The following is a 23,396-nucleotide window of genomic DNA, read 5'->3' on the forward strand; positions in this document are numbered from 1 at the left end:
ATTTTAGTATCAGGGACACACGAACCGTGTTCCAGTTTATTCTTATTTCTAAATTAAACTTCACTTTTCTTAAGGGAGCTCATTCAGGCACTAAGTCAGTCATGGTTTCTCAAAGTACAGTCAGCATCTTCATCAGAATAAGAGGTACTTGATAAAAAGGCCAGTTACTGGGACACAACCAAGTAGTCTGGGAACCTACCCCTGAACAAGTTCCCCAGTTTATTCTAAGGTATTCTAACATCCAAGAGCCTCTTACACCTGTCATTTAGGATCACAATTAGACTGGCATAAACACATGTCATAAAAATCCCAGAAATTCAAAGCCCTGTCACATTTACTCTCATGATTACATTATTATGAGTTAATATTGTCCCCATGATTATATCATCCTCAGGATTGTGATGTAGGGTTTTCCCCCCCTACTCATTCTCCCCTCGATTTGTTTTAAACAGTCTAAGAGCTTCCCAAGTGGCTCAGTAGTAAAGAATCCATCTGCCAATGCAGGAGATGCTGGTTTGATCCCAGGGTCAGGAAGATCCCCTGGAGTAGGAAATGGCAACCCACTCCAATTTTCTTGCCAGGGAAATCCTGTGCACAGAGGAGCCTGGCGGGCTACAGTCCACGGGGTCACAAAGAGTCGGACACGGCTAAGCACACACATACATGCAAGCTCTTATTCAGGCTCAAGTGCACGAATTATTTTTCCCCTGAAGGAATCAGCGTATCTCTCACAACGTCGCTAATCTGAAGTGCTGCCATGATGCCTGTGCATGCATGCTCGGTCACTTCAGCCATGTCTCTTTGCAACAATGGACCATAGCCTGCCAGGCTCTTCTGTCTGTGGGATTTCCCAGGCAAGGATACTGGAATGGGTTGCCATGCCCTCCTCCTGGGGATCATGCTGACCCAAGGATCGAACCCAGGCCTCCTGCATTGCAGGCAGATTGTACCATCTGAGCCATTGTCCCAAGCACATACATGATACCTATACTAACCTGAAATTATGACTGCCATTTCAGTGGGGACCACACTCAGATTTCTATTGTTTTACCACTAGTTTCATGCTATCTGTGAGTTAGAATTTCTCTTGACTTGAATCTGACAGTCAAGCTAATGAAACAAAACTATGTTCATGACTTCCCTGGTGGCTCAGACGGTAAAGCGTCTGCCTACAATGCAGGAGACCCGGGTTCAATCCCTGGGTTGGGAAGATCTCCTGAAGAAGGAAATGGCAACCCACTCCAGTACTCTTGCCTGGAAAATCCCATGGACGGAGAAACCTGATGGGCTACAGTCCATGGGGTTGCAAAAGAGTCGGACACGACTGAGCGACTTCACTTTAACTTTCATGTTCATTTCCTTTGAGAAGTAAAAGATGCCATCACCCGATTTCAAAAGCCTAAAATCAAAAGTAGGTAAGAAAAAGTTGTGAATGAAGAAACCAGTTCCCTTATCCCTATGTCATTCTAAAAATTATTCTCAAATCTTATGCGCATAGAAAAGTAATCGCATTTCTTGCTAAAACCTCAGTATTGCTATTGCTTTACCTGTGGAAGTTTAAGAAATTACTGAATTCTGATAAACAAGTGTCTATTGAATGTAACAAAATTCTGTAAAATACCCTTGAGCTAAGGAGGAGTACCCAAGGAAAGATAAACTTGGAAAGCCCCGCCACCTCCCTCACAAAGGCCGGGATTCAGAGCTCCTTGGAGAGCTCAGTCCACTGATACCAGAGAAGTTTGCTGGTTTTCCCAGAACAGAGGCCGGTCTGCAGTCCCTGGGCAGGCAGGAGGCAGCCCGCAGCTTAGCTATTCACAGGGAGTGGGTGTCTACAGAGGGTGTGGCCGCTCAGTGGCCTGCGAGTCAGGTTATCTGCACAGGGTCTGGGGGTGGGTGCTGGCAGAATGCCTCTGGGACATGGATGCAAGCAGAAATCCTTCAGGGGGTGTAGTTTCTGGTCCACAGAGCTGAGACTGAGGCGACCCATGGATGGGGCAGAACTCCATCAAATATCCTCACACACGCCACACCAGCACCAGGCAGCAGCCCAGACGGCAGGGTAGTCCTCTCCTGCCCTCCAGCGCCCTCTACTGAGAAAGCCCAGCATCACACTCAGTGAAGGTGATTAAAGTGACCACCCACTGTCTCAGAGCAAAGGGTGACTGTGAGGCTAAGAGGCAATAAATCGATAACTGGTAACTGGTACAGATTTATTCTTCTAGATTATTCCCCTAACATTATCTTCTGGTATCATATAGAATTTTGTAGATGTTGTTTCTGTAAGAACTATTCTTCTGATGATAAAAAAACATCAATGGACAATTTCTATCTTTTGAAGAAGGTATCAAAAGGAAAGCAGCTTCTCATTTACTTTCTTTAAATGTGTGACACATTCATATTCCTCAGAACACCTATAGTGATAGAATGAGGCCTGTTTAAGGGCATGTGGAAGTTCTGTCATGAAGAACGCACTGTGGATCAAGTTTAGAAGATCTCTAAAATCCTCACATTGCATGGAGACTGTGCTGTGCATGTGTTGTTTCCTGGAGAACTAGTTTATGTTTTGGGCACCTCCCCAGGGGCTCAGCTGGTAAAGAACCCACCTGCTAATGCAGAAGACACAAGACGTGAGTTCGGTTCCAGGGTCGGAAGATCCCCTGGAGGAGGAAATGGCAACCCACTCCAGTATGCTTGGCTGGAGAATTCCATGGACAGAGGAGCCTGGCGGGCTACAGTCCATGGGGTCATAAAGAGTCAGACACGACTGAACATGCATGCACAGAAGTTCTGTCCCTGTCTGTCCCTGTCTCTGCCTCTGAACACCTCTGTGGGTCTCTACATCTGATGTGTCTCCACATGGATACCTTTCTTTCTCTGTACTTGTCCACCTCACTCTACAGTTGTCATCTCTCTGCTCTTTCATTTCCCAAATGATTCCAATTTTCTTTTTTGGGGGGAGGGGGTGGGTAACTTAGGATAATGCGAATGAGTTAAGAGCTAGAAGGGAAGATGACCTAAGTGTAAAGTTAAGGATGAGTTTCTTTTTTCCAGTTTAGGAAAAAATTTTCACTGCATTCAAGCTCATACAAAAAAGAGAGAGACAGATACAGGATGACTTTACATGACTGTAATATGTATAAGAGTGAATGCGAGCTGTTTCCCTTCTCTCATGAGAACAGAATATAGGAATTGGCTTTATTTTTCAGTTGTAGGCACTGAGGGGATAGGAAGGAACAACCCAACAAAGAGGACTCATAGGCACTGGACTGAGAAAAGAACATTCATTTTCTTCCCTGACAATTAAAAAAATAAAATATAGGTCTACCTGGTATGAAGTGATTTGGAAGCAGGTTTATTAAAAGGCAAGAAGATGGTCTGACATCCCTTCCAGGGTTAGGATTCTGTGCAGGTAGGTGAGCAGAAAAGTAAATTTCAGCTTAGAATGTCAATAGACATTCCCCGAATTTACTCAAAAAGCTTAATGATGACTTTAATAATCAACTCAGTTTGTTAGGCTGGTGCAGAAGTAATTGGGGTTTTGCATTGTTGAAATTTGCCATTTGATATTGGAATACATTCTTAAATAAGTGTGATTATGTTATACATCATTTTAATGTACATTTCTCACTCTACATTTTTTAAATTAATGACTTACTATTTGCTGTTTATTTTATATATATTTTAGACTATGGAAATGTATGGATGTGAGAGTACTCATGTACAGAAGTGAGAGCTGGACCATAAAGAAGGTTGACCTCTGAAGAACTGATGCTTTTGAACTATGGTGTTGGAGAAGACTCTTGAGAGTCCCTTGGTCTACAAGAAGATCAAATCAGTCAATCCTAAAGGAAAAACCCTGAATATTCATTGAAAGCACTGATGCTGAAGCTCCAATACTCTGGCCACCTGATGTGAAGACCTGAGTCACTGGAAAAGACCTCGATGCCAGGAAAGATTTGAGGGCAGGAGGAGGAGTGAGTGACAGAGGATGAGATGGCTGGATGGCATCACCAATTCAACAGACATGAGTTTGAGCAAACTCCAGGAGATGGTGAAAGACAGGGAAACCTGGCGTGCTGCAGTGCATGGGGTCTCAAAGAGTCAGACACAACTGAGCGACTGAACAACAATGGAAATGTTAGACAAAAAGCAAATTCAAGCCATTTTCTTATTCAAGTCCAAAATGGGTCTTAAAGCAGTGGCAACCACTTGCAACATCACCAAAGTGTTTGGCCCAGGAACTGTTAACAAATGTACAGCGCAGTAAGAAGTTTTGCAGAGGAAACGAGAGCCTTGAAAATGAGGAGCACAGTGGCTGGCCATCTGAAGTTGATAATGACCAACTGAGAGCCATCATCAAAGCTGACCCTCTTACAGTTATAAAAGAGGTTGCCCAAGAACTCAGTGTCAACCGTTCTATGGTCGTTCAGCATTTGAAGCAAATTGGAAAGGTGAAAAACCTTGATAAGTGGGTGTCTCATGAGCTGACTGCAAATAAAAAAAAATTGTGATTTTGAAGTGTCACCTTCTCTTATTCTATGCAACAACAATGAACTATTTCTCAATAGGATTGTGATGTGTGACAAAAAATGGATTTCATACCACAGCCAGCGATGACCAAGCTCAGTGGTTGCACTGAGAAGAAGCTTAAAGCCCTTTCCAAAGCCAAACTTGCACCAAAGAAGGTCATGGTCACTGTTTGGTGGTCTGCTGCCAGTCTGATCCACTACAGGTTTCTGAATCCCAGTGAAACCATTACATTTGAGAAGTATGCTCAGCAAATTGATGAGATGCACCAAAAACTGCAGTACCTGCAGCCAGCATTGGTCAATTGAAGGGGCCCAATTATTCTCCATGACAACGCTTGACCGCACATCATACAACCAACGCTTCAAAAGTTGAACGAATTGGGTTACGAAGTTTTGCCTCATCAGCCATATTCACCTGATCTCTTGCCAACCAACCATCACTTCTTCAAGCATCTCAACAACTTTTTGCAGGGAAAACACTTCCACAACCAGCAGGAAGCCGAAAATGCTTTCCAAGAGTTCATCAAATCCCGAAGCACAGATTTTTATGCTACAGGAATAAACCAACTTATTTCTCATTGGAAAAGATGTGTGATTGTAATGGTTCCTATTTTACTTAATAAAGATGTGTGTGAGCCTAATTATAATGCTTTAAAATTCATGGTCTGAATTTGTACCAACATAATACTACTATATCACTAGACATGTTTTGATATTATTGCTTAATATTCTGAGGAAACTTTCCTCAAATTAAGGAATAATGACTTTAATCCATGTTTAAAACCCTGAATAGAAACGTATTCTTTACAGTAAGGATGCAGATCCTTCACATCTTCCATTTTTTCCCCGACCTTTTCTACAAATCTTACCAAAGACTTCTTGGTTTTGAACAGTAAAACTTGAAGGTGATATATTAACAGAGTTGAGCAACAAATTGTAAGGCCTCCTTGCAAATGTCAGTTAAAAGCTAACTAAAGAATAATGTGCTTAGGAATAAGTAACTAAGGAAATAATTTCAAGATGTGGTTTAATGATGTGCCTCCACAGGTAGCTAAGAGAAAATCATCTTTGAGAAGTACAGCAGGAAGTGTGCATGTGGGCCATTATTCTGGAAACATGCTTTGGCATGGCGGAGAAGGTATATCACGTGCCTGCTAACAAAGGCAGAACCACAGCTCTTCAGATCAAATTGATCAGAAATCAGTGGGAGGGGAACGTCCCTGGTGGCCCAGTGGCTAAGATTTCCTGCTCCCAGTGCAGGGCGCCCAGGTTCAATCCCTGGTTAGAGAACTAGATCCCACATGCCGCAACTAAAGATCCTGCATGCTGCAGCAAAGATCCAAGATCCCCCCCAACTAAGACCTGGCATGGCAAAATCAATACATATTTTTAAAAAATCATTGGGAGGTAGCTAACAAAAGGACTTCTGTCCATCATGCACAAATACAAATATGCATAACACATGAAGATAAATCAGCAATAAAAAGATGACCCAGTTTAAAGAGCTTGGCAAAGGTTACTTTGGGGGAGAATGGATACATGTATACATATGGCTGAGTCCCTTTGCTATCTACCTGAAACTATCACAACATTGTTAATCGGCTATACCCCAATGTAAAGTAAAACGTTTGGCAGTGTCTCCCTGGTGGCTCGGTGGTAAAGAATCCGCCTGCTATTGCAGGAGACACAGGTTAGATCCCTGGTCCGGGAGTATCCCATATGCCAGAGTAACTAAGCCCACGCACCACCACTACTGAGCCAGCACTCTAGAGCCCAGGAGCCACAACCACTCAAGCCCACATGCCCTGGAGTCTGTGCTCCACAATGAGAGAGGCCACCTCAGTGAGAAGCCCACACACCGCAACTAGAGAAAGCCTGAGTGCAGCAAAGAAGACCCAGAATAGCAAAAATAACTAAATGAAATCTCCAAAAAAAAGTTTGGCAAAAGAAGTAATGAGGCATTTCAAAAAAGAAGATACATGAATGGCCAATAAGCACCCAGAAAGGTGATGGACATCTTCAAATTCTCAGAGAAACAGATATTTAAAACACAATGAGATTCCATTGCCCACTCACTAAAATGACTAAGATCAGGTCAGTGTGTGGGGCAAATGGCATTCTTACACATTCTTTTCCCACTTTAGAGAACCATTTGGTAGTTCTTTACCAAAAAAAAAAAAAAAAATGCATTTACCCCATGATCTAGCAGTTCCACTTTTAGGTAGTTACTCTAGAGAAATTAAAGTATATCTCCACAAAAAAAGATGTTTATAGCAGCTTGAATCACAATAGTCAAAAAACTGAAAACAATTCAAACCTCCATCAACAGGTAAACAGATAACCAAACTGCAGTATATTAATACAATGGAATACTACCAATCCATTTCTTTAAAAAAAAAAAATATTGGTACATGTAACCATGTGGATGAAAAACATTATGTTAAGCAAAAGAAATTATACAGGAAGTACATACTGTATGATTCCATTCATATCAAACTCAGGCAAAACTAGCAAGAACAGGCACAACTAATATGTAATGGTAGAAATGATAAAGTGATTGCCTGGGGATGAAGAGAAGTTAATGTATTCAAACTGAACAAAAGAGATTGAAGATGACAGATATATTCTGTATATTGCTTGAGTTGTGATTATATTGGTATATGAAATTGCCAAAACTCATCCAACTAAACATTTAAGATTTATGCATAATATTGATTGTTAATTATACCTCAGTTTAAAAAACAGTGATGAGGAAAAGTGAGAAACTATGACAAATTAGTTATTTGATACTGACTAAATAGGTAACTGAGCTTCCCTGGGTGGCTCAGTGGTAAAGAATCCTCCTGCCAATGCAGCTGATGTGGGTTCCATCCGGGTCCAGGAAGATCCCCTGGAGGAGGAAATGGCAAACCACTCCAGTATTCTTGCCTGGGAAATCCCTTGGACAGAGGAGCATGGCAGGCTATATAGTTCATGGGGTCACAAAGAGTCTGACACAACAGTGAATGAGAACAAAATAGGTAGCTGGTTTTTATCCTTCATACAATTACTGGAGATCATAATGATAGAAACTCCCAGGGATTATTTTTATTATGGCAAGGGTGTAGCTCAAGCTGCTGTAACAAATAGCTTTTTAAAAAAAAATTGAGCCCAGTTCAAAACAGCAACATAGGAGTCTCCTGAATTTACCTCCTCCCTCTGAATCTACAGCTACACATAGAACAATTCCCTCTGAAAAAAAATAAAAAAGAAACTAGTTGAGCAACTCTTAGACACACACACATTGAAAGAGGCTAGAGAGGTTGAAACACAATCTCACCAAACCCCACCCTGGGTGTAGTTGACAACAGCTGGGGGTGGGGGATTCCTAACCCCTAACTTCTCCATGAAGAGTGAAGGGTTTGGATTACATACCTTCTGCCCAACTTTTATGGCCCCTCAAGGTATCTACCTCTGAAAGCCAACAGGGCTTCCTGTCTCTAAGACTCATCAGGCTATCGTGAAGGAAGAACAGTGTTTAAAGCGCTTGTACTGGAGAAGGAAATGGCAACCCACTCCAGTATTCTTGCCTGGAAAAGTCCATGGACAGAGGAGTCTGGCGGGCTGAAGTCCATGGGATTACATGACTGAGCATGTGTGCACAAGGGTGGAGGGAAATGGGTTGGTAGCAATAAAGTGGTAGAACTAAAAAAAAAATAAATAAATAAATAAAGCGCTTGTACAAACTCACTAGCTATCTTACCCAGCACAGAGACAGCAGACAGAAAAGCCCCATCGTTCTATGAAAGAGGCCTATTTGCAGATCTTAAAAGCTATAGCTTGAGTGTCAGGCTTCTAATCCAACACATGTGGGGGCCTACCGCCATCCTCTCCAGAGAGCAGGGAGGCCAATGGGAACCATTCCATGCTCTTCATCTACCCTGCCCCAGGCTGCCAGTGTCTCCATGAAAAGGATGTTGTCCACACACCTGGCATCCTGGCTTTCATGGCAGCTGCCCAGAGGACACATCCCACAATGGCTCTGGTGGCCAGCAGGGTGTCTGTTCCCGGGTTCAACAGAATAGTCGTAAACAAGGAAAAGTTCTTAACGGCTACCACCCTAGGGCTCAGTGCAAAGGGAAGAGGCAGAAATGTCCATCTCCTAGTCTTCCCCCGAAAGAGGGACTTTTGCATACCTTAAAACAAGATGAAAAGACAACCCTCAGAATGGGAGAAAATAATTGCAAACCAAAAAACTGACAAAGGATTAACATCCAAAATATATAAGTAGCTCATACAGCACGATATCAAAAAAACAAATAGCTCAATTAAAAAAATAGGCAGAAGACCTAAACACACGTTTCTCCAAAGACACACAGATGGCCAATAAACACATGAAAAGATGCTCAACATCACTAATTACTAGAGAAATGCAAATCAGAACTACAGTGAGGTATCACCTCACATCAGTCATCAAAAAATCCACAAGCAACAAATGTTGGAGAGGGTGTGGAGAAAAGGGAGCCCTCCTACACTATTGATGTGAATGTAAACCGATACAGACATTATGGAGAACAGTTATGGAGAGTCCTTAAAAAACTAGGAATAAATCTACCATATGACCCAGCACTCCCACCACTGGGCATATACCCTGAGAAAGCCACAATTCTAAAAGACACATGTACCTTGATGTTCATTGCAGCACTATTTACAATAGCCAGGACATAGAAGCAGCCTAGATGTTCATTTACAGATCAATGAATGAAAATGATGTGGTATACACACACACACACACACACATATAATGGAATAATCATCAATCATAGAACAAATGTGAATCAGTTCTAGTGAGGTGAATGAACCTAGAGATTGTCATACAGAGTGAAGTCAGAAAGAGGAAAACAAAGATCATATATTAAGGCATTTATACAGATTCGAGAAAAATGGTATTGATGAACCTATTTGCAGGGAAGGAATGGAGACGCAGATGTAGAGAACAGACTTGTGGACACAGTGGGGGAGGGAGAGGATGGGACAAATGCAGAAAGTAGCATCGACATATATACACAATCACGTGTAAAATGGATAGCCGGTGAGAAGTTACCATGTAACACAGAGAGCCCAGCCCGACACTCTGTGATGTGGGTGGGGTGGGGGAGGGGAGGGAGGCGATACACATATTATGACTGATTCGAGTTGTTGTATGGCAGAAACTAACACAACATGGTGAAGCAATCCTCCGATTAAAAACAGGATATAGGGATCTTACACATTCTCTTTTACTCTCTTATCATAGTGATACTGCTTATCAGAAGAAACCTTATGTCATTTCTAAAAATGTGGTGTCAAGGAAACACAGTCTTCTGTGTGACCAGAATGAAATAAGAACTGTAGAATGTCAAACAAAAATATTTAATGAGGTAGATTAATGGATTTAGGGAAACAGATGAATGGACAGAGTATGATAAAGCAAGTATATATTAATGGTAAAATCTAGTTGATGAGTAAGGGATCATTATAAAAGTCTTTCAACTTTGCTGTGTATTTGGAAAACCTCTATAATAAATGTTTGGAAAAAAAAAAAAAGAGGGAAAATAAATGTTTGGGGCCAACTCAGTGAATATACTCTTAAGACTGGTGCATTTTATTGTATTCAAATTTTACATCAAAAGAAAAAGTAAATACTGAATTCTGGTTGATAATAGGTATGTTGAAGGATATAGGGGATGTCTGCAATATTCTTTGAAACTGTCAAAAACTAAAATAGACAAACGGATGGGTGGAGAGAGAGAGAGCATGGATAGATTAGTGATAAAACAAGAAGAGTAAAATGTTAGTGGTAGAATCTGGGTAGTGGGTCTATGTGTGTTCATTGTACAATTCTTTTTGTTTTATGTCTAAAGAGTTCTGAAATAAATTGTCATGGAGGAGGGGTGGGGAACTCAGTGAGGGCAAAGGTCCTGTATTACTAAAACTTAAAATGGATACTGGAGACAATTAACAGCATTCCTCAGTGGTTAATGTTTACTTGCTAACTGAGGTGGCCTATTCCCTTCCATTCCACCTTTCCTGGGAGTTATATTCCACTCTTAGAGAGTCACTCCTTTGACTGAAATTTGACCCTTGTTGAAATTCAGATAGCTTGATTGTTCCTTTCTGTCTCCTTTGACTTTGTTTCCTTCACTCCTCCTACCCCTAAGTTGTGTCCACCTCTTTGCAACCCCATGGACTGTACCCGCCAGACTCCTCTGTTCATGGAATTCTCTAGAATAGTGGAGTGGGTAGCCATTCCCTTCTCCAGGAGATCTTCCTGAGCCAGGGGTCGAACTCGGGTCTCCCACACTGCAAACAGATTCTTTACTATCTGAGCCACCAGGGAAGCCCCCCTACCCCTAAAGCTCAGTGTTATTCTGTTTTTTCCTAAATGATTCAATTTATTCCATGGCACCCACTACCACCATGTAGTTGGCTCCCAAACCCAACACTGACCTCAGTCTTAAAGCTCCATCTGCAGTTGCCCAGCTGATTCACATCTAGATACTGGGCTTATACCACTGCCCCCTCAAAGCAAAACTATCTTTCAAACCAAAACTATCTTCCTTCCTAAACCCATTTCACTTCCTGTCTCTGTTTTCTATTATTAGCACTACCTTTCTTCCCAGGGCACAGATTTACCTCATTCACTCACTCATTCATTCATTTATCCAGCAAATAGTTTTTAAAGTTCACTTTGAAATGCTTTTGCTAGAAGGTGTTGAACAAGACAGACATGATCCCTGCTCTTATGAGACTTGTTGTTTATTACCATCTAGCTAGTTGTCCCTTCTCTCTTCTTCCCCTTCCAAGTTTAATGAATAGATGAGTAATATTCATTTTTATCTTGATGACTTCTAGGCCCACTCCTCTCCCCCAGCATCACTTTGAGTTGTGCCAGGGTTCCAGGGAACTTAAGCAAAGGCCATAGAGGGAGGGGAGAACACCATCAATGAATTGTTACCCAGGATGCCACTGGGACTCCATGCGTCACTCCTGTTTGCAGGGCCCCTTCAGGCCCAGTGGTTTGATGCCCCCATGCCCTGCTTAGGGTATTCAGTTCTTTCCTGAGGCAGCCTCTGTTCCCAGTTTATACATCCCAGTTTACCTGGGCCAGGCCAGTTTTGATTCATGCTTATTGTGAAAGTAAAAAGTTGCTCAGTCATGTCTGATTCTTTGCAACTGTAGCCCTCCAGGCTCCTCTGTCCATGGGAATCTGCAGGCAAGAATACTGGAGTGGGTGGCTTCTCCCTTCTCAAGGGGATCTTCCCAACCCAAGGATCAAACCTGGGTCTTCGGCATTGCAGGCAGATTCTTTACAGTCTGAGCCACCTGGGAGGCCTTATGCTTATCACCCTGGTATAATTATTGATAGTACCCCCATCACTGTCAAATGTGTCCTAATTGGATCAATAAGTTAGAAGCAGGTGGTTACTTTCTCCTAAACCAGACACAGTCATTTCTCATCTGAGTACTTAACTATTTCTTAGTGTGAACCAGCAGGCCAGCAGAGCCACTCTGTTTCTTGAATCTCTTTCTATTAATAATCCAAGGGATTAGGAAGTAATACTCCTTCTCTGCTCTTTTAGGGGTGACTTTCTGTTCTAGGGCATTTCCTATTCCTAAGAGTCTGGACTTTTTGACACAAAAGCCAAAACAAGGAACTTTCCTGGTGGTCCAGTGGTTACAAATCTGCCTGCCAATGCTGGGGGATATAGGTTCGATCCCTGGTCTGGGAACTAAGATCCCACATGCCCTGGAGGAACTAAGCCCGAGCCACAACTGCGGAGCCTGTGAGCCTTGAGCCCATGCTCCAGACTCCACAACAAGAGAAGCCCCTGCAGAGAAACCTGAACACTGCAACTAGAGAGCAGCCCCCCACGTGCCACCATTAGAGAAAGCAGCAACGAAAACCCAGCACAACCAAAAATAAATTAAAAGAAAAATTTTAAAGCCAAGAAGAGCTACTGCCTCCTCCTACTTTCCCCAATCAGCCATATACACTGCCTTGGATGGGGGCAGGCAGGGAGGGGGAACATAGAGAAAGGTAAAAACCTGACTTCTGATCTCAAAATATCTTAGCGTTAGAGCTCAGCTTTTTGTGTATATGTGCTTCATCTCCTCTGGGCTTCCCTGGTGGCTCAGATGGTAAAAAATCTGCCTGTAATACAGGAGACTGGGATTCGATCCCTGGGTTGGGAATATCCCCTGGAGAAGGGAATGGCTACCCACTCCAGTATTCTTGCCTGGGAAATCCCACAGACACAGGAATCTGGCAGGCTACAGTCCATGGGGTCACAAAGAATCTGACACAACTGAGTGATTAACACTTTATCTTCTCTAATGATCAAAAGCTTCTCGGAGACAAAGATCTGTAGATCTGTCTTATTTCTTTCTTTACCAGTATTTCTTCCTCCCCATTCCCATATAGTTGTCAAGGCCTTGAAATTTTTCAAACAATCAACAAAAACTAAAGAATCTTGCGAAAACAATATGCTCCCTACCTGGATTCTACTAACATTTTACTATTCTTGTTCTATCACTAATCTACCCATTCCATCTATCCACCTATCTATCTTGCAGGGTAGACTCATTAAATGCTTGTTGAAAATTAAATGCTATTAGCTATTTGGACCTTAGTATGAATGAATTGAGGAGGGCATGGCAACCCACTCCAGTATTCTTGCCTGGAGAATCCCATAAACAGAAGAGCCTAGTGGGCTACAATTCATAGGGTCACAAAGGGTCAGACATGACTGAAGAGACTTAGCACACACACATGCATGAATGAGTTACAGTTCTGTTTTCATGTACAGTTCAGTTTCTCAGTCATGTCCAACTCTTTGCGACCCCATGGACTGCAGCACGCCAGGCTTCCCTCCTATCACCAGCTCCCGGAGCTTGCTCAAACTCATGTCCATAGAGTCAGTGATGCCATCCAACCATCTCATCCTCTGCCGTTCCCTTCTACAGATCTAGACAAAGAGGAAGAAAGGAGTTCGGTATCTAAGAGATTAGAAAAGTCTATTGGGGAAATGTAAACAACTGTGGGCAAAAACAAACTCCATTCAGTTCTTATTTGTCCAGCTGAATTTGGCCTCACCTCTTTGTTTCACCCAGAATATCATTCTGTACAAAGATACTAGAACTTAGTTTTCCCCTTTTTATTCACTGGCTGCTTCTCTGTACTATAAACAAGAGTCCCTTGGTTAATAAGGATCCAATTTTCAATGCTGGGAATGCCTGATCGATCCATGGTGGGGGAACAAAGATCCCATATGCCTTGTAGCAATTAAGTCCACGCGCTACAACTAGAGAGAAGCCCAGGAAACTAAAACCCAATGCAGCCAAAAATAAAATAAATATATATATATTTGTAAAGGGTACCTGAGCCACCTGCTCCAGAATTCAGTCAGGCAGGCAATTGGCCCAACTCTCCTGGAACCAGGAATCCAAAACATAAGGGAGAATTTTAGGGGTCCTACTCTCAACTGCCGGAAGAGCAGAAATGTGAGCATAAAAGCAAAGATCCTTCATCCTAAGAAAAACTCAAGCACTCCCCAATCTCTGAAGGCTTTCCACTCTCCCTGGTAAATCAATTTTTCATTTCAAAATTTATTTCTCATCTATTTACAGAACTAGACTTAATGCACAGGTTTTGTAGCCAGACAACCTATATTCAAACCCAGGTTAACTACGTGCCCTTGTGCAAGCTACTCTATCACTCCATGCCTTAGTTTGATCATCTGTAAAATGGGGCTAACATGCAATTATGCTGAGGGTCAGATGACTTCATATATATGTGAATATATATGAATATATATATATAAGGTATATACACACACTTATATATACACACATTACATATATACCGTACATATGTACATTATATATCTCATAGGCACTTAGTGGACGCTCCCATTCTAGTTCCCAGCAGTTATTCTAGATGGCAGTAAGAGAGCAATGAGAAAAAAAACAGAGTTGTCCCCCTGCCCTCCTTCAGGTGCTTGGCCTTCCTAAATAATCATCTTTAGACAAATAACCGTGGCAACACTGATTTACACTCCTGTGCGCTAACCGCCCTCTATGACAAGGTCTAAAAGATCTCCCCCTACTCCTGGCATAATTCTCTTCCCACCGCCCATCTCCTCCCAAGCCCGCGGGCCCTGGGATGCCGAGACCCCACGTTCTTACCTTTGGGTCCCCGGGCCCTAGCGCGGCGTTGGCAGCGGGCAGTCCCCGGGCCCTCGGGACAGTCTCCGTGACCGTGACCGCAGGAGCGAGGCTGGGAGGGCGGCACTGACCAGGGATGGAGGCGACCCTGCCCTCCCCTCCGCAGGCCGCAGTCTCCCGGCGGCGTCCGCTCCAGTAGCCCGTGGTCCGCTCCCGCCCAGACCCCTTCCCCTCTCTCCTCGGCTGCTGTCCCGCATCCGAAAGACGAAAAGCTCCTCAAGGTCCCCAACCTCGTTTTCTTCTTCTAACTAGCCCGCATTTCCTCTGGGCTGCTTGGACGCGGTCGCCAGCGCCGGCTCCATCTAACCCCCTTTGTGGCCTCCCCACCCCAGGCTGGGCAGCTCTCCGGGCGTGGGCATTATCTCAAAGGGGAAACAGCCGTGCTTCCTTTTAACGAGGGCCGTCTGGGGTTAGCGGTGCGGCTGTCCTTCGAGGAGGAGGAAACCCCGCAACGGCCTGCGTGAGGGGTCGTTGGGCGCGGGGAGGGTGGAGCCTGGCGGGGACCAGCCACCTCGGCACTGAACCCACAGACTCCCCTGGCGGCTCCGGAGAAGGCTGTGAAAACAGAGGGGAAAAATCTTCCTGGAGACCAAGGGTGCGCCTACGACGGAGACTCCCTCATCTTTCCCTTGGCTTCTAAGTGGGGACGACCACGTCAGGCGAAGAATTTCGACCCCCGACCCTAGTTCATCCGGGATAGTGCTGTGCGCAGGAACGATCTCTCTGCTTCTGTGCGTTAGATGAATGCAGGGCACTAAAGTCTTCTCAGAGGGTGAAAGAGGCCTAAATTACTTCAGTGGGTGCTCTGAACCTATTTTTGAAATGAAGACATGCCAAAACAGTTACAAGAATTCGAATGGTGGTGTATTTTAAAGATCCTTCAATAAACCAATGCTCTTGACATGCATGCACAAATACAATGACCCCATGTGGGTACTCATCTGGAGATGAGGCCCAAAGGCCCTATGTGAGGCCCTTGATGTCCAGGAGGCCAGCAACAAATGGTGTTTCTGCTCCTTGCCCACCCCAAGATGGGCTCTGTGCTTGCAAAAGCCCAGGAATGGGAGAGGAAAGAGACTTCGGGGGTGGGTGAGGGGGATTAAACCCAGGTGTGTAGTTCCCATGCTGAGTCGTTTTCCACTCTGCAACCCCATGGACTGTAGCCCACCAGGCTCGTCTGTCCATGGAATCTTCCAGACAAGAATACTGAAGTGAGTTGCCATTTGCTTCTCCAGGAGATTTTCCCAGCCCAGGGATGGAACTCATGTTTCCTATGTCTCCTGCACTGGCAGGTGGATTCTTTACCCAAGGGCTAAAGAAACTCTCCTTGAAACCAGGTTCCTATGGAGACCCACACTGAGTACTTCACCTTCTTCATGCCTCATCACCCATCTGTAACCTGAAAAGTGTTGAAAAAAGGCTGTAAAGAGAACAAAGATAAAAAGACTTCTAAAGAAGAAAGTCACCAGTGAGTGGGAGTGGAAAGCAGGAACCACATTACAAGATGCCCACCTGAAGAGGCTTCCTTCCTGCCCCTTCCTTCCAGCCTTCCTGAGCTGGAATCAAAAGGCAAAGAACAGCATTCATCCCAAACAAGTAGTTTAGGTTTTCATGTTTGGTATTTATTGACAGCTTGGAATGCCATGCCTCATCCACGTTTCCATGTGACCTCTCTTAATGCATAAACAGAAAAAAAAAAAAAGGATGCTGCTGGTGGAATATACTTGTCAGGGAGCAAATCCCAGCGTTCTGTTTTCTGCCTATATTGGGGGTGGGGGTGGGGGAACACCCTCAAGACCATATGTCCATTCACTAACAAGAGCCTTGCCAGCTTATAATCAATGAAATTAGTCAGGTGGTGCAAGTCAGAAACTGTTTTGAAATATTAAGAATTAAGTCTGTGACGCTTTATTTTTAGATTTCTGACTTGCCACTGCTCAGGCTCTCCACACCCGCTACTAGAAAAGAAAGAAAAAGAGGCATTCTCTCTGAAAGTCTATTCTCCCGCCCTCCCCACTGTGAATCACGTGTGGAAGAAACCATCACGGTTACGGTTACACATTGTTTGGCTCTCTAACCTTCAGCTGTGTCGCCAGGCGACCCAGTTGCCGGTCACTTAACCTGCCTGGATGGATGAGCTCGTTAGCGGGCCGCCCCAGGGGCTTTTTCTATTGGCGGGTCTCCCAGACGCCAGTCCTCTTCCTCCGTCCAACAGCCTTCACCGGCCGAGATTAACAGGCCCTCGGTGTCCCGCGGAGCGAGTCCTCCAGTTGTACATCCTTCCCTTTCCTGAAGGAGAACTCGAATGGGCGGTGGGAGCAGTCATTCCGAGCATCCTGCTGACCTAGCCCTTTTCACAAAGGCCACCCTTTCTCCCGAACACCACCAGCTCTCCAGAACCCTCCCCCGTTCTGGGGAGGGAGGGTGAACCTCCCAGCAATTCTTGTTCCTTGCTTTGCCAAGGGGCTGCTTCCCCTCGCGGATCAACGCACCTACCTGGAATCCCTGAATTCTTCTCCTTGTTCCCCTGACCGTGAAGCTGGGTATCGCTTCCAGGGATCTGAGAGCTACCAGAGCTGCCTGCCTGGGGTGAGGGGAGAAGGAAGCGACAGGGCTTTTCTCCTAAAACAAGGCAACTCAGGCTCTCCCTGAGCATCCCTCTAGGGCAGGCACCCTGGGACGTCCTTTCAAGTTAAAAAAAGAAAATAAAATAATTAATAAGCCCCTGGCTTTTTCTCTGCCCTGGTCTCTCCTTTCTAAGAAAGGCACACACACATATACACACACAAATTTGAATTAAAGTCCAGATTTCCTGTTGTGGACCCAGAGACCATGGAACTCCTCCTGTTTCTCCTAGGTCTGATCTTAGTATGTCCACCCCATCTCCATATTGTTTCTCCAACCAAATGTCTTCTGCCTCCTTACCCAAAGGCTTCTTGGTCTTTTTGTCTTTCTTTTTTTTTTTTTTTTTTGGTCACTCCTGGACCTAATTCTAACTTTGGCACTATCTCCACCAGCTTCAGACAGGAGCTGCTTGTAAAGAAACCCCCCCAGGGTCAACACTGAATAGAATAGAGCAACATTTTCTGAATTCTTCTAACCACTAGAGTCTTGCAGGGATCAAGAGCACCCCAGGAGAAAAACACCATTACAGTATACTAACACATATATGTGGAATTTAGAAAGACAGTAACGATAACACTATATGCAAGACAGAAAAAGAGACACAGATGTATAGAACAGACTTTTGGACTCTATGAGAGAAGGCCAGGGTGGGATGATCTGAGAGAACAGCATCGAAACATGTATATTATCAAGTGTGAAACAGATCGCCAGTCCAGGTGGGATGCATGAGACAAGTGCTCAGGGCTGGTGCACTGGGATGACCCAGAGGGATGGGATGGGGAGGGAGGTGGGAGGGGGTCCAGGATGGGGAACACAGGTGAATCCATGGCTGATTCATGTCAATGTATGGCAAAAACCACTACAATATTGTAAAGTAAATTAGCCTCCAACTAATAAAAATAATTGGGAAAAAATAAAAAAAAAGCACCCCAGGACTCTTTGTTGAAACTCAGAATATTTTTTTAAAATTGATAAATGCCAAATAGCTACAAATTGTAGAATATTTTTAATGTTTACATTAAATTACAGACTCACAAAACAATATAAGTGAGTTGCTTTCAGAAGATATCCTCAGAAGTCTAAATGTAAGACTCATTGTGAATTTGTCAAAATCCAGTCCAAACCTTTGATATCCATTTCCCTTCAGAGAAACTTCTGGCCCAATTATCATCACTTTTCTTATCTAGCTTTCAACCAGCCACTAATGAGTTGGAGCAGAAGAGTAAAGGGTATTTGATTCCCTCCAGCTATCAGCCCAGCCCCCAGGCCAGGGAAGTCTGAGACATCTCCCCTGACCGCCCCCCACCCCCCCCACACACAGACTCTTCACTCCTCCCCAAAAGATGCTTCGAGTGGGAAACTGTTGATTCTTGCCTTTAGGTGATCACCACTGATGACTAGGGCTTCCCTGCTGGCTCAGAGGGTAAAGTGTCTGCCTACAATGAGGGAGACCTGGGTTCGATCCCTGGGCTGGGAAGATCCCATGGAGAAGAAAATGGCAACTCACTCTAGTACACTTGCCTGGGAAAGTCCCATCCCATGGATGGAGGAGCCTGGTAGGTTGCAGTCCATGGGGTTGCAAAGAGTCGGACGCGACAGCAACTTCACTTTCACTGATGACTAGATACTAGCTGCTAAGGTCATTCTTTTCAAACCAAGGAAGGTTTTCCAATATCACACACTAGGGTATTCCTTAATCAACCTAATTGCTTTTAGCCCTTTTTTTATGAATTAATGAAAGTGTTTTAAAATAGGCATCATTTGAAAAAACAGCAGAATGTTGGTAATTATTGGATGATCGACAATCAGTATGCCAGTCTCTAGTTTTGTGTATGTATGGTTTTCTATAACAAAAATAAAAAAAAAACAAGTAACTCTTCTTGAATCTATATTTACTCTCAATATTAGCATTTAGAACAAATTATTTTGAATTTTTTTTATAAGTTGAGAAACAACTTTTTACTCCATCCTATTTCCTGTCTTTTATTTAAGTGTCTTGCAGCTGTGTGTTTTTGTTTGCTTTTTTGGTCTGAAATATAAGGTCTAACTTATTATCAATTTATGATTTTTACATTAGAACTATTATTGTTTTAAAGCACTTGACCTTACTGAAAACTTTTATTAAAACTTATTAAGATACAAACTTTTGGTTATAAAACAAGTGATGGGAAGCGATGTACAGTATGGGGGCTACAGTTAATAATATCGTATTGCATATTTAAAAGTTGCTAAGAGAGTATATCTTAAAAGTCCTCATCACAAGAAAAATTATTTTGTAACTGTGTGGAGACAGATGTTACCTAGACTTATTGTGATCATTTCACGATGAATACAAGTGTCAAATTATCATGTTGTACGTGCGTGTGTGCTCAGTTTTGCCTGACTCTGTGACCCCAAGCCTGCCAGTCTCTTCTGTTCCTAGGGTTTCCCTGGCAAGAATACTGGAGTGGGTTGCCATTTCCTCCTCCGTGGGATCTTCCAGACCCAGGGATCAAGTTTGCTTCTCTTACATCTGCATTGCAGGCAGATTCTTTTACCATTGAGTCAAAACAAAAACAAAACAAAAACCTATAGAATGGGAGAAAATATTTTCAAACGATGCCACCAAAAAAAGATTAAGTTCCAAAATATACAAACAGTTCACACAGCTCGATACCAAAAAAACAAACAACCCAATAAAAAGTTGGGCAGAAACTTTAAATACACATTTCTCCAAGGAAGACATACAGATGGCCAACAGTCACACGAAAAGATGCTCAACATCGTTAATTATTAGAGAAGTGCAAATCAAAACTACCATGAGGCATCACCTTATACTTGTCAGAATGGCCATCATCAAAAACTCTACAAACAAATGCTGGAGAGAGTGGAGAAAAGGAACCCTCCTTCTCTGTTGGTAGGAATGTAAATTGGCACAGCTCCTACGGAGAACAGTATGGAAGTTCCTTAAAAAACTGAAAATAGAACTACCGTATGATCCAGCAACCTCACTCTTGGATATATATCTGGAGAAAACTGTAATTTGAAAAGACATATGCAGCCCAATGTTCATAGCATCTCTATTTACAATACCCAAAACATGAAAGCAATCTAAATGTCCATCTACAGTTAAATGGATAAAGAAGATGTGTGTGTGTGTGTGTGTGTGAATATTACTCAGCTATAAAAACTGAAATAATACCATTTGCAGCAACATGGATGAACCTGGAGATTTCATGCTGCTGCTACTGCTGCTGCTGCTAAGTCGCTTCAGTCGTGTCCGACTCTGTGCGATCCCATAGACGGCAGCCCACCAGGCTCCCCCGTCCCTGGGATTCTCCAGGCAAGATACTGGAGTGGGCTGCCATTTCCTTCTCCAATGCATGAAAGTGAAAAGTGAAAGTGAAGTCACTCAGTCGTGTCCGTCTCCTAGCGACCCCATGGACCGCAGCCCATCAGGCTCCTCCATCCATGTGATTTCCCAGGCAACAGAACTGGAGTGGGGTGCCTTTTCCTTCTCCGAGATTTCATACTAGGTGAAGTAAATCAGACAAGAAAGATACATACTGTATGATATCACTCATATGAATATAAAAAAAATGGCACAAATAAATTTATTTACAAAACAGAAATAGACTCAGACATAGAAAACAAAGTTATGATTACTAAAGGGGGTGGGGGGAGGGATAAATTAGGAATTTGGGATTAATATGTACACTCTACTATGTATAAAATGGGGCTTCCCTAGTGGCTAGAGAAGAATAAAATCAACAAGGACCTCCTGTATAGCACAGGAAACTATAGTCAATATCTTGTAATAACCTATAATGGAAAAGAATCTAAAAAAGAATATATGTATATCTATAAAAGAATATATACATATATATTCAACTGAATCACTCTGCTGTATGTATACCTGACACTAAAACAACATTGTAAATCAAATATCTTTCAAGGAAAATTTTTTTTAGTTAAAAAAAAGTTCAAGCTTTAGTAAGTCCAGGATGGGGCCCAAGATTCTGCATTTTAACAGGAACCTTAGATAATTTTGATGGAGGTGGTCCAAAGAGCTCACTATAAGAAATACTATTCAGAGGATGCCCAATGTACTTTGGAGGCAAACATACCTGAGTTTGTTTTACTCTGCCTTCTTCTAGCTGGCAAATTTGTGGCAGGCTACATAATATGTCTGGAGAAGGAAATGGCAACCCATTCCAGTATTCTTGCCAGGGAAATCCCATGGACAGAGGAGCCTGGCAATTGCAGAGAGTCAGACACGACTTAGAGAGTGAAGGACAACGAGAAACAGTAACACAGGGTCTACATATATACTCCCTAACGTCCCCAGTGAGGTCCTTGTCTTCACGCACATATTAATAATATACCTGATTACAGGAATCTGCCTGCAACGCAGGAGACCTGGGTTCGATTCCTGGATCAGGAAGAACCCCTGGAGAAGGAAACGGCAACCCATTCCAGTATTCTCATTTGGAGAATCCCATGGACAGAGGAGCCTGGCAGACTACAGTCCATGGGGTTGCAAGAGTCGGACATGACTTAGCAACTAAACCATCACCACCACATAATATGTCTTAATGTCAACTTTCTAACCTATAAAATGGGAATAATAAAGATTCTTGCTTCCTAAAGTAGCTGTGAGTATTAAATGAGATACTTAGCACAGTGTCTGGAATATTAGAAGATATATTAGCTCAAAATATATTAGTTGCTATTGTTATTTTGCTTAAAAAGTTAACCCTGGCAGCTCTGTAGTAGGCAAAAGGAATTTGGAGAAAGTGACAGAAGACAAATATTCCTAAGATGTCAGGCATGCTGTTAGGTGTGAAGCACCAATGACACATAAAACTTGAACCTAACCCTCAAATACAATCAAAGTGTGCTAATAAGATTTATTAGGGCCACTAGGTAGAGTTGTACAGGTTGTGCACTGCACCATGATGCCACATCTAAAAGGGTACCATGTCCATTTTAGATATCACACATTTACGTATTTACTACAATGAGTTTTTTTTAAAGCAGATAACAGTGAAGTGTCTTGTTCCAATAAAATGAATATACTATAACAATTTTCCAACAGATGGAAATAAAGTGTCTTGAGAAACTGAATGGTAGCTTGTTACAGTAACAGCTCCAATGAATCATGTTTCCTGGTATTTCAGTCTTGTGTGGTTCTCTGAGCTTGGCTTTAGCCACTGGGATATCAACAAATGTGACATGAGCAAAGCTTGCAGAACTCCCAGTTATCAGAGCCAGCATCTCTGGTTTCTAGGACTTTTTCTATTAAAAAAAATATATATATATATATTGCTTGTGGCATGTGGGATCTTCACTCTTCGTTGTAGCACACAGGATCTTTAGTTGCCATATTCAAACTCTTGGTTGTGACACATGGGACCTAGTTCCCTGACTAGGGCTAGAACCTGAGCCCCATGCATTGGGAGCATGGAGTCTTAGTTACCCGATCATGAGGGAAGTCCCTAGGACTTTTCCTCATCATCAAAATATAGCTGCAGATCCATAACAGCTATAGGAATCACATCTTCATTCAAAGCAGGAAGGAGCGGTATAGACAATGCCAACTAGAGCTTCTTTTATTAGAAAAGAAAAGAAAAAAAACTTTTCCAACAACGTTTGAGCAGACTTTCCTTTGTAGCTCATTGACCAGGTCTGTGTCATGTGGCCATCCTTAGCTGCAAGGGAGTCTGGAGAGTGAAATACTTAGCTTTTCCAGGCTCTGTAGTAGCATATGGCAAGCAGATAGGAGTCTGGGAGAGGTAGTTGGGTTGGCTAAACAGCAAAGCCTGCTATAGAACTTAATCATAGATCCCATTTCCCTATTAATACCACAGAGACATGCAACGTGGAGACATGAAGACATTAATTAACTTCCAAGTATACATGAAAATTGTTAAAGTTGGTTATTCATTTTTGAGGCCAGGATCAATTCACTTCTATCAAACATTCATAGTAGTGCCTCTCCAAAGAGGTGAGAAAGCT

General features: G+C 43.0%; 1 non-coding gene across 1 annotated transcript; it reads left to right on the forward strand.

The window, feature by feature from the left end:
- The first annotated feature begins 1,138 nt into the window (after nucleotides 1-1,138).
- Nucleotides 1,139-1,210, forward strand: TRNAC-ACA. Its single transcript has one exon. It is a non-coding gene; the product is annotated as a tRNA-Cys (tRNA).
- The last annotated feature ends 22,186 nt before the right edge of the window (nucleotides 1,211-23,396 follow it).

The sequence above is a fragment of the Cervus canadensis genome, chromosome 26, assembly GCF_019320065.1.
Source record: "Cervus canadensis isolate Bull #8, Minnesota chromosome 26, ASM1932006v1, whole genome shotgun sequence".
NCBI classification, from domain to species: Eukaryota; Metazoa; Chordata; class Mammalia; order Artiodactyla; family Cervidae; genus Cervus; species Cervus canadensis.